The sequence below is a fragment of the Nematolebias whitei genome, chromosome 19 (genome assembly GCF_014905685.2).
Source record: "Nematolebias whitei isolate Nwh7 chromosome 19, NemWhi1, whole genome shotgun sequence".
NCBI classification, from domain to species: domain Eukaryota; kingdom Metazoa; phylum Chordata; class Actinopteri; order Cyprinodontiformes; family Rivulidae; genus Nematolebias; species Nematolebias whitei.
Window position 1 is genome coordinate 16,510,746 of NC_056516.1, and position 6,266 is coordinate 16,517,011.

Consider the following 6,266-nt stretch of genomic DNA (forward strand, 5'->3'; position numbering starts at 1 on the left):
ATCTGCATGAAACAATATGTACTGGTCAGAATCATGGGCTCATCACAGCGGGTACAGCACCTTACGAGAAATAGCATTGTACATTAGCATCAAGCTAACAGATATTTTCCAGTGTGTAGTACACAATTACAATGATATCAACTCATAAAATGTACAATATGAAATTCCTTATTGTCCTGACTGACCTAAGTACATGTTACAGTTAGTCAGAGATCATACAATGAACAATGATCAACAATACACCATATTTTACCACAGTGCTAATATTACTAAATCCACCTCGTGCCCGTCTTCTAGAATGAAAATGTAGTCACTGTGCCCACACTTATTAATGTGCTCTTTGTTAAAATCAGGTCTCTCTTGTAAATGAGTCCCCGAGGCTCAGTGGGATTAACCTGTATATGTAAAGGTTGAATGAATATTACAATGAACCACCAAATGGAACGCTGTTTCACCCTTTATAGAAGACCCAAATGAAAAGTAATGACAAGTGGAATCATATACCACATTAACCCTGTTACACTAAGTTCAAGATTGATTTTCAACTACTGATTTTCAGTATTTTTGCCCTATTTTTACACTATTTTACACCATCCTAAACTTTCTGTTTTAGTCACGAGTTTTTACAAAACGGTATGAAAACCATTGTCATTTTTCACACGTGTTTGTTTTTGTTGTTTGTTTTGTTGTGTGTTTGTTGACGTTGCCGGATGTCAATAATAAACAGAAGAGTGTGGTGTTGCAGTCATTCTCATGCCGAGCCCTGGCACCAGCGTCTACATGTTCAGCCAACTTGTGCTTCTCTTACACATGTTTGGTTCACATTGTTCACTCTTTTATTAAATAAATACCAAAATTAACATTTTAATGAAGACAGTGGAAATGTTAACCTTTTACTGTGTCGGTCTGTTATGGATAACAGGAGTTGTACAGTTTAATCAAACATGTTGTGTCCTGACAGACATGTTGATATCTCTGGATATAACCTGAGAATAAGTCACATGTTCTGTCTCCCAGGAACCTGCAGGACACCTTCCTTCCAACAGATGAGGCCCAGATCTGAAGAGGTATCAGCAGGGAGACATTTTAATGAATTAATATGCATTGCCCCAATTAGCCTCTGCACTACAATAATTATTGCACACACACATTTCTTGAGCTGGAAACCGGGACATCCCATTGCACAGCTCTGACAACCCAAAAGGATTCTGGGATTTATTTTTACACCTGATGAGGTCAAATATTTCAGATTTGTTCTCTTTGCACGTTAATTAGCTGGAATTCACTCACATAAAGGATGGGATGTGACAGATGAGTGGTCCGAGTCATTGCGTCTCACCTCCAGGGAGTCGGTGTAGAAAACCAAAAGGTTTGTCAGCTACATGCAATAATCAGCGTATGTTCACGCTCCGGGTGGCTGTCAACAACATCTTCTGCTTTTGTCCTGTGCTTTGTAAAAATATTGAAATAATTTGAAGGAAATAGAGTTAAATTATGATGCTGTGGCCATGGTGTGGTTCCTTTGTACATGGTTAAGTAGATATACTGTAAATATTTTATATAGATTTTTCACCTGGTTGGCTTCGTTTCACAAACATACGGAATAATTTCCATTTGTTCAGAAAAACACAACAATAACAATTATGTGTTATCTCCTAACACTAACACGGAACATGGAGCAATTAAACTAGCAACTAGTCCTATTAACATCAGATAAGATAAGATAAGATAAGATAAGATAAGATAAGATAAGATAAGATAAGATAAGATAAGATAACTATTAATTTAACTCCATCCTGCATGGACTCTCTTTTCCACCTGTAAATGTCCGGTCCTCCCGATTAGCCACCCTGGGCCTGATGGCGAAATATATCACGAACCACTGAATAGATTTTAATGAAACACAGCAAATGTTTTTATTGTAAGCTCATCTGCAGTTGATGAAAATCAGCTATAACATACTCAAAATTACAAATATTGAAATAAATTGTTTGTAGTAGTAGCTGCAAGTCATGCTCAACACTTATCCTGCTGCAGTGAGTAGTACATTCCTTCAAGGAATATTTTAATTGAATCATATTTGTTTTTTACACTGAAGGAGGTTTTCCAAATTTGCCCCAATCCATTGTGAGAAACAAGTAGGTTGTGTAGTTTGCTGCATATGTAACATGACTGTACTCCAGGGGAACTAAACATGGTTCCACTGGAACTGGACAAGTGATGTGATTGCTCTCTTTGGGTCGAGGGTGAGGTTCTGCTTCAAATGGAGGAGTTTAAGTATCTCAAGGTTTTGTCCACAACTGAGGGAAGAATGGAGCGTGAGATTGACAGGTGGATTGGTGCAGTGTCTGCAGTATTGTGGACTCTGTGCCAGTCCATTGTAGTGAAGATGGAGCTGAGCTGTAAAGCAAAGCTCTCTGTTTACCAGTCAGTCTATGTTCCTATCCTCACCAATGATCACAAACTCTGGGTAGTGACCAAAAGAATGAGATCATTGATACAGGCAGTTTGCTGGTGAAGATTCTCAGTCATCCAGGACATCCATCCATTTTCTTTACCCGTTTATTCCATTTTGGGTCACGGGGGTCGCTGGTGCCCATGTCCAGCAATCACTGTGCGAGGGGCGGGGTACACCCTGGACGGGTCGCAAGTCCATCACAGGGCCACATAGAGACAAACGAGACAAACAACCATTCACTCTCTCACTCACACCTAGGGACAATTTAGAGTTACCAATCAGCCTAACATGCATGTTTTTGGTCTGTGGGAGGAAACCGGAGCACCCGGAGAAAACCCACGCATGCACGGAGAGAACATGCAAACTCCACCCAGAAGGCCCCTGGACCGGGGTTTGAACCAGGGACCTGCTCGCTGAGAGGCAGCAGCTCTACCAGTTGCGCCACCGTGCTGCCTCATCCAGGACATGATAAATTCAAAAATGTACAATCCAAAACAACTGGCCTTTATTTGTAACAGAAGACGTTTTGCTCCTCATCCGAGGAGCTTTCTCAATTACAGGCAGTTGAAATGAGTTTCCTCCACAGGGTAGTTCTCCCTTAGAGATAGGGCGAGAAGTTTTGTTATCTGGGAGAGATTCAGAGTAAAACCGTTGCTCCTCCACATCGAGAGGAGCCAGTTGAGGTGGTTGGGGCATCTGGTAAGGTTGCCTCCTGGGCGACTCCCTAGGGAGGTGCTTCGGTCATGACCGACTGGGAGGAGACCCCGGGGAAGACCCAGGACATGCTGGAAAGACAGCGTCTCTCGGTTGGCCTAGGAACCCCTTGGAGTCCTCCCAGAAGAACTGGAAGAGGCAGTTGTGGAAAGAGTTGTCTGGGCCTCCCTGCTCAAGCTGCTGCCCCCATCGACTTCGGAACAAGCGGAAGATATTGGATGTATGGATGTGAATGCACCAACTTTGGCCATTAATAAAGTTGTTTTTAGAATTTTTGACGATTTGTTAAATGTGAAAAAGGGTCATTGTTTGTGGCTAAAATGGTAAATGTTGAGAAAACTATTTTTTGTGTTAATTGTTTTTATTTATCCCATATGATGAAAGTTCTTGGCGTTTGCCTGCAGTGCTTAATATATTGTCTAGTTTACCACAGATTAAATTAGGTTTGTAAGAAAAAAGATTAAAAAACAAACAAACTTTGACATCAAAATAATATTCATCCTCCCAACCATTGCTGACCCACCCAGCAGCACCGTCCTTATTGTCAGCTTTAACATAACCTCTCACATCAAATAGTGGAGCACATTATATCTCTTACACATACATGTATAATAAATAAGTCACTGTTAGAAACCTTAATGAAACCAAACAAGTTTTATCTTACAATAATGTGTGACAAAGATGTTGGGTAATCTGTGAGATAAATGGAGGGGAATACAGTTTAAATCTTTCGGAGAACAACGAGGGCCGTGAGAAAGTAAAAGTGTGGAGTTGGGTGAGGAGGTGAGAGTTGAGTGATGAGAGGGAGACGCCAGTGTGAGTCAAAGCAAACATGACAGGATGGACTCTAAGGCAGCAGTGAGACAGGTCAAGTGGCCTTTGACATCTCACGCTTTTATTAAAATAGATGTGTGATGAATAAAAAGAGCGAGGAGGAGACTAACCATAGAAAATCTTAGGGTGAGAACCAGACTCATCCTAAACTATACAGTTTGAAAGTATTTTCACATGAACCACACTGCTATTCTTTCTTTATTACGTTTGATTAACTATGTCTCCCGCAGCTATAAAAAACACAAATGAAAATGCATCCAAGCATGTAGCTTGATCAGGAATACTGTGCTACAACTGTTGGTAGTTTCAACAAAGTCCATGCTCAGTCCAACAAAGTCCATGTTGGTATCCATCCATCCATCCATCCATCCATCCATCCATCCATCCATTATCTTCCACTTGTTCTGAAGTCGGGTCGCGGGGGCAGCACCTTGAGCAGGGAGGTCCAAACTTCTTTTTCCACAGCCTCCTCTTCCAGCTCTTCTGGGAGGATTCCAAGGCATTCCCAGGCCAACCAAGAGACATAGTCTCTCCAGCATGTCCTGGGTCTTCCCCGGGGTCTCCTCCTAGTGGGACATGCCTGAAGCACCTCCCGAGGGAGGCATCCAGGGGGCATCCTTAGCTGATGCCCAAACCACCTGAACTGGCTCCTCTCCATATGGAGGAGGAGCGGTTCTACTCCGAGTCTCTCCCGGATAACCAAACTTCTCTCCCTATCTTTAAGGGAGAGTCCAGCTACCCTGCGGAGGAAACTCATTTCAACCGCCTGTATCCGCAGTCTCATTCTTTAGGTCACTACCCAGAGCTCATGACCATAAGTGAGGGTAGGAACGTAGACCGACCAGTAAACAGAGAGTTTCGCCTTACAGCTCAGCTTTCTCTTCACCACAATGGACCGGTACAGAGTCCGCAATACTGCAGACGCTGCACCAATCCGTCTGTCAATCTCACGTTCCAATCTTCCCTTACTCATGAACAAAACCCCGAGATACTTGAACTCCTCCACTTGAGGCAGCACCTCACCCTCAATCTGGAGAGAGCAATCCACCCTTTTCCGGTTGAGGACCATGGCCTCAGATTTGGAGGTGCTGATTTTCATCCCAGCTGCTTCACACTGAGCTGCGAACTGCTCCAGTGAGAGCTGAAGATCACGGCACAATGACGCCAACAGGACCACATCATCTGCAAAGAGCAGAGATGGAATCCTGAGGCCACCAAACCGAAAACTCTCCGCCCACTGGCTGCACCGAGAAATTTTGTTCATAAAAGTTATGAACCGAATCTGTAACAATGGGTAGCCCTGGCGGAGTCCAACTCCCACCCTGAAGGGGTCCGACTTACTGCCGGCAATGTGAACCATGCTCTTGCACCGCTTGTATAGTCCTGTGTTTCTGCCTGCTCTCCCTCTGTCATCAATCCCTGTCTCCCTGCACCTGTGATGCTCCAGGTGTGGGTACTTGTCTCGTTAATTATGTGTGTATTTAAGTCTGTCTGTGAGTCCTCTTCAGATTCAGTGCATCGCTGGGTATTGTCTTGTCCTGAAATTTCCTGACTTAACCTGTCCTGGTTTGGCTGCCACATCAGCACATTTATTTATAGTATTAAAGAGTATTTTGGTTTTACTCTCCCTGGTCTCTGAGTCCTGCCTGCACCACTGGGTTCTACATGTCCTGTCCTTCCAGAAACCCTGACAAGAACTTTATGGATCCTGCAGAAAATTGTTGTGCCAGAGTTTCAGTACAAAGGAACATACACAAGGAATCACAAGATATAAAAAAGAACAGAACATATATGTATGTATGTTTATATGGGGGAGTGGTGGCACAGAGGTTAGAAGATTGGCTTGTGATCAGAAAGTCGCAGGTTCAACTCCTGGTACCTTCAACATCAAAATGTGGGTGGAAAAGGTGGAACACCCACACCTCCCGCCACCCTCATTTGCCAGTGAAGATCTGGGCCCCTGAGCAAGGCCCTTAACCCCCACCGTCTGCTCCCTAAACAGGTCTCTCTTGAAAATGAGTTCTCGTGGCTCAATGAGACTAAATAAAAATAAATTATATATATATATATATATATCTTTGTATAGCTCTTTAGTTTTTCCAACGTTGAGTTGTAGGTGGTTCTGTCCACCACACCTCTATTCAGCTTCCTGGTCACCAGTGATGCAGCCCACAATGGCAGAGTCATCCAGAACTTCTGCAGATGGCAGGATTGTGAGTTATACCTGAAGTCTGAGGAGTAGAGGGTGAACAAAAATGGC